Here is a 10,969-nt window from a genome sequence, read left to right as displayed (position 1 = left end):
ATCTGTTCTACTTTTTACTTAATTTTATAATAGATTAAAAATAAAGAATATTTTTTTTTAGTTTATACTAAAAGTTTTAGTTTTTTAGATATATATAAAAATTTTATTTTATTCTAATCTTTTTAAAATATGCCTAGATAAATGCTGCTAGGTTCCAGAATTATTATATAAATAGCTAATATTAAAAAAAATCTTATTATTATTTAGTTTTTTTTAACTAAATTTTTATATTAGCAACCTTTTTTTTAGTATATATAAACTTAGCTTTTAAAAAGCTGTGTTAGAAGTATTTATATTCTAATAGTTTAAACCTATATTTTTTTATTAATAAAATTATATTTATTTTTTTTCTGCTTAGTATTATTCTGCTTTTTTTTAAAATACTTTTTTTATATAGAGAGGTACTTTTTTATAAAAGTAAGCTATTCTAATTTAATATTAAACTATATTATATATATAAATATTATTAAGTTTTATATAGTTTATAGCTTTAATAATTTTTATTAATAATAGTATATATTCTAGGCGGAGTTAAACAGCTGTTTTACTTTAAAGCTATTAGCTAAAATTATTAAAATATTTTATACTAAATTTATAAAAATTAAATATTTAGTTTAGTATATTTTTAAAAGACCAGTAGTATTAATTAAATTATATCTAATATTATTAATTAAATTTAACTATAAAAATTATAGAATATAACTTACTGCTTTTAAAATACTATATACTTTTATTTAAAATTTAAGATTATATTTAAAAAGATATAGCAGATTTAATAAATATATTAATTTTTAAAATATTATTTATTATTTAAGTATTTAATATAGTTTATATTCTAGTATAGTATTTATAATAAGGTTTAATATAGATTTTTAGTAATTATCTATATTATAGGGCCTAATTTTTTTTATTTAAGTATTAAAAAAACTCCAGCTTATTCTAAGGTTTAAAAATAATTCTAATTATATAGAGATTATTAAAAATATTATTAGTTTTTTTATAGTACTTTGTTAACTTATTATATATATATTTAAGTACTAATTTTATTATTCTTTTTTAACTAATTTTTTATATAATAGTTATATTTTAGTATTATTAATATAAGTAAATAAAATATTATAAATACTAAAAATATTATAAACAGTTATATTAATAGTTATAAATAAAATAAAGTAAACTTAAAAAATAATTAATTAATTAATAGTAAATAATTAATCTGTTGCTATTTATTTTTATCTATTTATATTTTAAAAAAATAAACTAGATATAAAACTTATTAAAAATAAACTAAAAGTAATATATATACTATAGTATAAAAAATATAAAATTTTATTAAATTTAAATAATTTATATAAATATTAGTTTAGATTTTTTTATTTACAGTTTAATAAAGTTTTTATAGTATTAAAAGCTTTTATTAATATAAACAGCAATTTTCCAAATCTAATAAATAATTAATATTAGTATTTAAAGAAAATAAAAATATATATAAATAATAAATCTTATTTAAAATTTTTATAATTTTTTTATTTATTTATTAAATATAATTTTCTTTCTTGGTCTACTCTAATTTTTTCTATTATTTTAAAAAATTTATATTTATTTAATTAAAAAGTTTTTTTAGATTTAGCTGTATAATATATATAATATATAGTAAATATATAACCAGTAGACAGCTTAACAGCTTTAGAAATATAATAGTTTTTTTAAAAATTTATTAATAGTATTTTATTATTTAAAGTATTATTAGTTATAATTATAAATACTTAGTTTATAATTTAGTATTTTTTAAGTAGTTTAAATAAAACTAAACTTAAGTAGCTACTAGTATAAAAGCTATAAAACAGTTTAAATCTAAATAATATTTTATAATAATTCTATTTATAATTAATAAAATAATCTGTTACTACTATAAAAGCTTAATAAAATAGTAATATCTAATAATTTAGTATAATTAAGATTTTAGTATTTTTAAAAAGTAATTTAAGTAAAAAATTTTAATACTTCTATACTTTCTGCTGAAGATAGTAAAAAATAGTTTTTACTATTAGTATTTTTAATATAAATAAAATAAAATAAATTATTTTAATTAGTATATAAAATTTAGAGTATTTAATAAATATAAATAATAACTAGAAAATAATAATAAATATTATTAGCCTATTTATCTAGGCTTATAGTAAAAAAGCTTATTTATAAAAAAATATTTTTAATAAAAATTAAATAAGAAAAATTAGAAATATAGAAGATATATATTTTATTAAAAATAATTTTTTTAGTATTTTATAATTTATTTTTTACTTATTTATAGATAGCTGCCTGTAAATAATAGCATTTTATTATAAATATTTTCTAATATTTATTAAGAAAATAAGTAAAAATATAATTCTAATTTTAATATAATTTTAAAGGATTTATTATAGATAGCTGTAACTTAATAAAAGTACTTTTAAAAACTAGTTTAATATTTTTTTTAAAATATTCTACTTAATTATACTTTTATATTTAGTTTTTAACTACTACTTTATAGATTTTTTATTTATTATTTTAGTTTATAAAATATTTTTTTTATTAAAGGACTAATATGCTTAAAAATCTCTGAAAATAGGATTAGAACTACTAGTTATATAAAGCTTAAAATAAAAATAAAAGTTAGTATTTTACATTTTTTAAATTAATTAAATAATTAAATTATTAAATATAAAAAAAAGATTATCAGCTGTAGTATCTTTAAAAACTAATAAAAAAATAGTAATCTAAAAACTAAAAAGGCTGACTTTGTAACATTTTAGTAAACTAAAACTAAAAAATAAAAAAAGATTATAAAAACTTTTAAAAGAAAAAGACTTACTATTTTTTTAAATATTAAAAAAATACTATTAGCAATTTATAGAAAAATAAATTTAAAACTAATATTTTATTTATTTTAGAATACTATATTATTAATTAGTTATTAAAATTTATAAAAAGGCCCTTAGACTGTGTAGGACTGTATAAGACTATTAAAAAACTGTATAGAACTGTTTAAAACTACTAAAAACTGCTAAAAAACTATATAAAACTACTAAAAGACTATATAAAACTGCTTAAAACTGCTATAAAACTGCTAAAAAAAAACTGTATAGAACTGTTAAAAAACTATATAGAACTGCTTAGAACTGCTAAAGAACTGCTAAAAAACTATTAAATAACTATCTAAAAATTAACAGGTTAATTTTATATATTTATTATTTATTTATTTTAAAAAAGTAGAAATATATATTTTAGTATTTATTAAGATATTATACTACTAATATATCTATACTATTTATTTTAGCTATTTTTATCTACTTTTTCTGCTTAACTTAGTTTTTTTATATCTGCTTATTTTAGTCTATTTATTTTATCTGCTTATTCTGCTTTTTTTAGTTTATCTGGTTTAATTATTATACCTGTTTTATCTATTTTACCTGTTCTACCTGTTTTGTCTATTAAATTTAGAATATAGACTTAGGTTAAATAGTTTTAGCAGGTTAAATAAACTAATGTCAGAAACTACTTAATGCAGTAGGGACGCTGGTTAGGCAAGGCAAGTAAGATAGTCTAAAAGCAGTCTTTTCTATTCTAAGACTAATTTTTAAAAAATCTTCTTCTTTAAAGGATTCTAAGATAATATATTATATATAAAAAAAGAAGTAAGTAATATAGTAATATAAATACCTAGATTAAAAGTCTAGTAAATTAGTACTAGAAGCAGACTACTATAGCAGTAGATATAAATTACTGTAGTAAAAAATATTATATAATAATTATTCTCCTCCACCAAGCTGGGCCATCTGGTATAGTAGTATAGTTATAAATAGCTTTATTATATATTTTAAAAGTAGTAGGGTTTAATATTATAACAGTAGAAGGGTTATATTATAGTATTATATATTATATAAATAAAAAATTTAGTAGTAGTAAAAAAATATATTTTATTAATAATCTAATTAGATTCTAATATAAAGTATATATATAAATAAAAAAAGTTTAGTATATAAGTATATTAATATCTTTATTTTTTTTATAGGTTAATTTTCTACTAAATTTATTTTATACTTTTATTTTATATTGTTTTTATAGTTGTTTCCATTACTTACTTTATATCTATTTTTTATTTATTAATTTACTTTTTTAATATCTTATTTTAGTTGCTTTTTATTATAATATTAATAACTACTTATTACTATTTAGCTAATACTTTTATTATACTAAAAATCTTTTTTTATATATATTATTTATAAACTAGTATTAAAAAATTTAATATTACTAATACTAAAAACTTTACTCTGGGCTGTATATTTAATACTATTATATTTATAATGTATAAGCAGTATTTTAGTTATAATTAAATTTATAATTAAATATATTTTAATAGTTTTTTAATAGATTTATTTAATTTAATAGAAACTAAATATTTATAAAAATATTTAAAAATACTGCTAAATTTTTACAGATTCTAAACTAGTATAAAAAGTTTTTTATTAACTATACTATTTTTAATAAAATACTAAACTAGAATCTAGTATTTTATATTTAGATTAAATATTTAACTATATTTTTAACTATTATATTTAAAACAGCTAAGTTTATCTACTATTATAAGTATAAACTAACTAGTACTAGTAAAACTAAAATTATAGTATATTTTTTATTAAATTTCTATTAATTTATAAGCTAATTATTTTAACTAGTTTATTTTAATTTTTTATTATTTTTTATTACTGCCTGTTATACTTTTGCTGATAATCCAACTATAATTTATTTAATATCTAAAAATAATAAGTTTATTTTATAAACTAGGGCTAAATAGATATTTTTTAAAAAAATTAATTATAAAATATATACTATATATAGTAGTAAGGCCGTCCCCCAGAATTTTTATATTTAAAAAATAGAAAAATTCTAGCCCTTTACTGCTTATTTTTTATAAAAAAATATAGCTTAGCCAGATTAGTTTAGTAGTTTTTTAATAAAAATCTAACTTATTAAAAGTTTATTTTAATTATATATTTAAATATTAAGATTTAACTGTATATAATATAGTAACTTAATATAAATTTAATTATTTTTTTATATTTAAAAATAAATTTTTTTTTATTATTTTAAATTTTTTTTATTTTCTATAGCTTTAAATTATCTGCTGAGTATTATTTATAAAGTTTTTTAAATCCTATTTATTATATTTACTTAGCCTATTTATTTAACTAGAAAATACTACTTATTTTTAATATTTTTAATTTTAAACTTTTTTTTTTAAATCTAGGGGATAAAGTTGATTCTGTAATACAGTACCAGATTTTTATTATTTTAATAATAATATATAAAAAATATTATAAATTTAACTATAATATTTAAATAAAAAGATTTAATATATTTATTTTTTAATAGCTGTTAAAATCTTTAAAGGTCTAATATATTACAGAGCTAATTTTTAAAAAAATCTTAATTTTTAAATTTTTAGTAAATAATTTTACCAGATTTTTTTTAAAAGTTATTAACTTATACTTTTAATTATAGTATTTTTTTATATTTTATTAGCTTTTTACTAATAGTTCTGTAAATTCTTTTTAATACAGCTAGCTTATTAATTTAATTTTTAACTATAAAGATCTTTTTTTAAAAAGTACTAATCTTAGTATAAAAATAAAAATTAAATAAATAGTTTAAAAAAGCTTTAAAAAAAGCCAGTAGTAGAGTTTAAAGTATTATTATATATAAATTAAACAAATAGTAATAAAGCAGACCAGTTAAATTAATTCTAGTTAATACAATATTAAAAATATTATTACAAGGTCTAATTTTTTTTATTTAATTATTAGTCTAAGGTTAAAATACTATTAATAAGCAGAGTTTAATCTATATATAGTATATAATTTAAAACTAATATTTACTAGTAAAAAAAACCTTTATTTAAAATTATATTTTATAGTAGTCTATATTAGAGTTTAATCTTTTTATAAAAAAATTTAGTAAATTTTAAAATAGTTATAGTATATAAAATAAATAAAAATTAATACTACTTTATAAACCTATTAACTATAATAAAAATTAAATTTAAAATATTATTTTTAGTTATAATAGAAGATAGACTTATAATAAAGTTTATAAATAGTTTAATAAAAAATTAACTAAAAATTAGTAGAGATTTAAACTTACTATAAAACTTATATTTAGTAAATATAACTTTTTAACAGATAAAATACTTTTTAATATAGATAAGTATATTTTTATAAAAATTTATCTAATAAAACTTTCTTTTAAAAAAAATATTTATTTTTAATTATTTAAAATAGTTTATTAGCTAATTATTATAACAAAGATTTAGTAGATATTACCAAAGACTTTTTCCTACAGAAATATATAAGTAATACTTATATATAATAAAAATATTCTTGTTAAATTTTTATTATTTAAAGCCAGGGTTATTTTATAAAATAGTAAATTTTTAATAATATATTTTTATATTTTTATTTTAGACTTTTTTTAATTAAAAAATATAATTTTTTATTAATTTTAGAATATAATAAGTTTTTATACTTATATACTTAGAATACTGCTAATATATTAATATATTTATTATAAAATAATCTTATTTTAATAGTTTAGTTAGCTGTTTTTATACCAGCTTTTTAGTTTTTTTAATCTTATTAAAAGCTTAATACTATACAGGTACTAAGTTTAGAGCTTTTTTAGAAAAATATTCTATTATATTTAAACTAGGATTTTATAAAAACTAGCTGAGATTTTACTAAAAGTTTATTAGCTATTTAATACTATATTAACTTTAGAACTTTTATACTAGATAGAACTTCTAAATTTTTTTAATTTTTAATAGTAGATTAGTAGAGTTACATCTGCTAAGCTGATACTAAATAATAAAATTATAACTATAACAGCCAATCAGATTAATATAATCCTATTAACTTGGTGCTATTTTAATAAAATCTTAAGTATAGAAAAAAAAAAGGCAGCTATATATCTCTACAGTATTATCTTATCTATATATAGATATGAAATAAAATAAAGAAAATAAACAAGTTAAACCAGTTCTGGTTTAGTAATTTATATAAAAATTTTTTAGTTTATTTTTATATTACTTTCCGGATTAGCCTTAACTATCTATAGGTAAAAAGTACTTTTTAAATCTACTTTAAAATTATTTTTATAGTATAATAATAAATTATATATATTTTTTAGATTTATATATAAAATTACTATTAAAATAATTAAATTTAAAGACTTTTTCTACAGCAGTTTTCAGCCAGGCCGGGAGATATTTTAAAAAACTAGAACTTATTAAATAAAAGTTATAAAAACTTTTTAAAATTATAAAAGTATTTTATAGATTACTAATAAAATACTATATTAAATCTGTTTTATTTAAATCTTTTTATTTAATTTAGTATATTAAGTACTTTTATTATATATAAAAATTAAAAATTTTATTTATTTTATATTTTATATTTTTATATATATTTATTAGTTCTGCTTAATTTTAAGTCTATTTTAGTAGTAAATTACTAGTTAATATAGATTAAAACTTTTTTAAAATAAAATACTAAATATACTTTAATATTAGTAGATAATTATATTTAAAAAATAATTTTTTTTTACTTTAAAATTTTATAAAAACTATATTATTTATTAGTTAGCTTTTTAAATAGTTATTTCTAGTTTTAGTTAAAATAATTAATATATATTCTACTTTTTAGCTGGATTAAGATTTTTTTAGTAATAGTTAGCTTATATAGCTTATTATTTTTAAAAGTTAATAATATTAGTTTTAATAAATTTTTTAATATTTTTAAAGTAGATTATAATACTTTAGGTATAAATAATATTTATATTTTTTAATTTAGTATTTATAAAAAATTTTTTATTAAATAATAGTTAAAATTAGTATTTATATTTTATTTAAAATAGAAATATTTTAAAAAATATATATAGTAGATAAGCAGTAGTAAAGTCTATTATTAACAGTACTTTTAATTAATTATTATAAAAATTATTAAGAAAAAAATTAGTTTTTAAACTAGATACTAATTTATATTCTTAGTTTATTTATTAGTTTAAAAATAGTAAACTGTAGAAAGTTTAGCTTAATTTAAAAAATATAATAAAACTTTTACTAAAATTTTAAAATAAATTAAGATTTTCTGTTAAAAATAATAGTATTTAAAAATTTAGCTTAGATATAGATAAATTTAATAAATAAATAAATAATATTTTATATAGTTATATTTTTTATATATAAAATTAATACTATTTATTTTAAAAACTAGTTTAGTATTATATATATTATATTATATTTTTATATATTTTTTAGTAGTATATGAAAATCTATAAATATATACTACTATAGTTAGTTAATAGTTAAAAGTAGTTAAAGTAGTTTTTATAATAATTTTTTTTAGTAATTTCTATACTTATAGATTATATAGTTATTTAAATATTATTAAATATTTTTATTTTAAATATTTTAGTAGTAATATTATTTAATTAGCTTAAAAATTTTTATTTATTTAAAATATACAGTTAATAGCTAGTAGTATATTTTATTTAATAGTTTAATTTTTATATTTTTTTTTATTAAATACTACCATATTTTTTTATACAGTAGTAATCTATTTAAAAAAAATAAAAACTATTAAAATTATTAATATTTTTTATTTTTAAATAAGTTTATTTAATTTATAGTTAGTATATAGAATTTAATTAATTAATAGTAATTTTTGATTTAAAAAAAAAGTATAAGTAGTATTAATAGTTGTAAAATCTCTAAATTTAACTATTTAAAATATAATATAATTTAATAATATTTTTAATTTATTAATTTATTAATTTTTTTATTATATAAGTATATCTGCTAGTATATTTACCTTTTTAAGTTTATATTAAATTTTAAAATAGTATTTAAATAAAAACTTAGTCTATTATACTTATTATATATTTAATCTTTTTAAGATTATAAAATATTTTAATACCTTATAGTTAATAAATATTTAAAAAAATTTTTATAGTTTTTTTAGTTTTATTCTTTGGATTTTTATAAACTAAATAATAGCCAGTATTTTTTTATTATAAATATTATAATTTTATTTAGTAGATATTATAATTTTTAAAAAAATAAAATAAAGTACTACTAGTTATTAATATATTAAATAAAGATTTTAGTAATAGTTTTATCTATAGTATTTATTTTTAATTTAATAAAATAAGCAGAATTATAATAGAGTAGTACTAGTATTATAATTAAAATATTTTTTAAAAATTTAAAAATTATTTAATATTAAAAAAATTATTACTATACATAAGAATATTATTAATATAAACAGTTATAAATTAATTAAAATATATTTAAAAAATTTTATTTATTAGTTTTTAAAATATAGTAGATCTGTTAGTTGATTTAAATAAAAAAAATCTTATATTTAAATATACTATATTAAATTTAGAAAGCAGTTAAATTCTTTAAATTAAAGTTTATATAAATATAGTAAAAATTTTATTTAATATTTAACTTTATAAATACTTTAGCTTATTTTAGTTAATTAATAATTTTATTAATTAATAATAGTAGATATAGATTTTTTTAGTTAGTATATTGAATTTTTAATAGTATATATATATATATAAAGTTCTTTTTTAAATTTTTAGAATATTAAAATAGATAATATAAAAAAAATAAAACTTAAAATAATAAATTTTTTTAAATTTTTAATAATATAGTATTTTACAGCTTTTAGCTTTTCTGCTGTTATTTTATACAGTAAAAAAAATTTAAATAAAAATTTTATATTTTATTAAATTTTATAATTATAAGTATAAAATAGTAGTAGAGTATTAAAAGCTTATTTAAAAAATATTTTAATTAAATTATAATATTATAAAAAAGTTTTTATAATTTTTTATTATTTTTATTTAATAAAAATAATTATATTTTTTTATTAATTATCTTTTTTATTTTTTATAAAAAGATAATAAAAATTTTTAACTTTAAGTTTTTTAAATATTACTGGAAGCTGGCTATTTTTATTAATATAGTTTTTAAATCAGCTGCTCTCAGCCTTTTATAATAGCTAATACTATTAATAATAAATTTTTTTTTTAAAATTTTTTTATTTAAATATAATATTCTATTTATTTTAGCAAGTACTTTAGTTTAATTAGTTATATAAAATTTAGTTTTATCTAAATTTTACAAAGTTTATATTTAAATTACTAGATTTAATTTTTTATTTTACTGTTTTTTAATAATTTTTTATTAGAGGGGGGCTTATTTTTAATAAAATACTTTAATAAATTATAATTATAAAAAATTAATTTTTATATAAAATTTATTTTTTATAGATTAAAGTCTTTTTATAGTATATTAACTACTAACTTTTTATTATATATTTTTTAAATTTAAAAATTAATTAATTTTTTTATTTTATATTTTTTTTAGTATACTTAATTAATTTTTTAATTTTTAATATAGCGGGGGGGTACTACTTATAAAAATCTAAATTAGATTTTATTTTTAAATAAAAATTTATTAAATTATATTAATTAGTTTTTATAATAGTTAGGTAAAACTTTCTGCTTTACTAATTATAATTTTTTTAAAATTATATTATAAAATTTTAGATCTAGTACTAGAAAAAGAACCCTTATAAAAATTTTTTTTCTACTATTAAATTAAAGTAAATTATATATATTAAAAAAGTAGAAAATCTTCTATTAAATCTAGTTATATTTTAAATATTTTATAGTTTAAATAATTTTATTTTTAAAAATATTTTTATTTTAACTGTAAATTTTATATTAATATAAATATAAATATTTGTTTTAGTATCTACTAAAGTTTAAATAAAAACAGCTATTATATTTTTTAAAATTAAAATTTTAATTATAAAATTATTTTTAAAAAATTTTAATAAAGTTTTTAAATTAATATACTACT

Source organism: Aspergillus japonicus (genome assembly GCF_003184785.1).
Source record: "Aspergillus japonicus CBS 114.51 unplaced genomic scaffold BO86scaffold_121, whole genome shotgun sequence".
Lineage (NCBI taxonomy): Eukaryota > Fungi > Ascomycota > Eurotiomycetes > Eurotiales > Aspergillaceae > Aspergillus > Aspergillus japonicus.
This window is presented reverse-complemented; position numbering follows the sequence as displayed.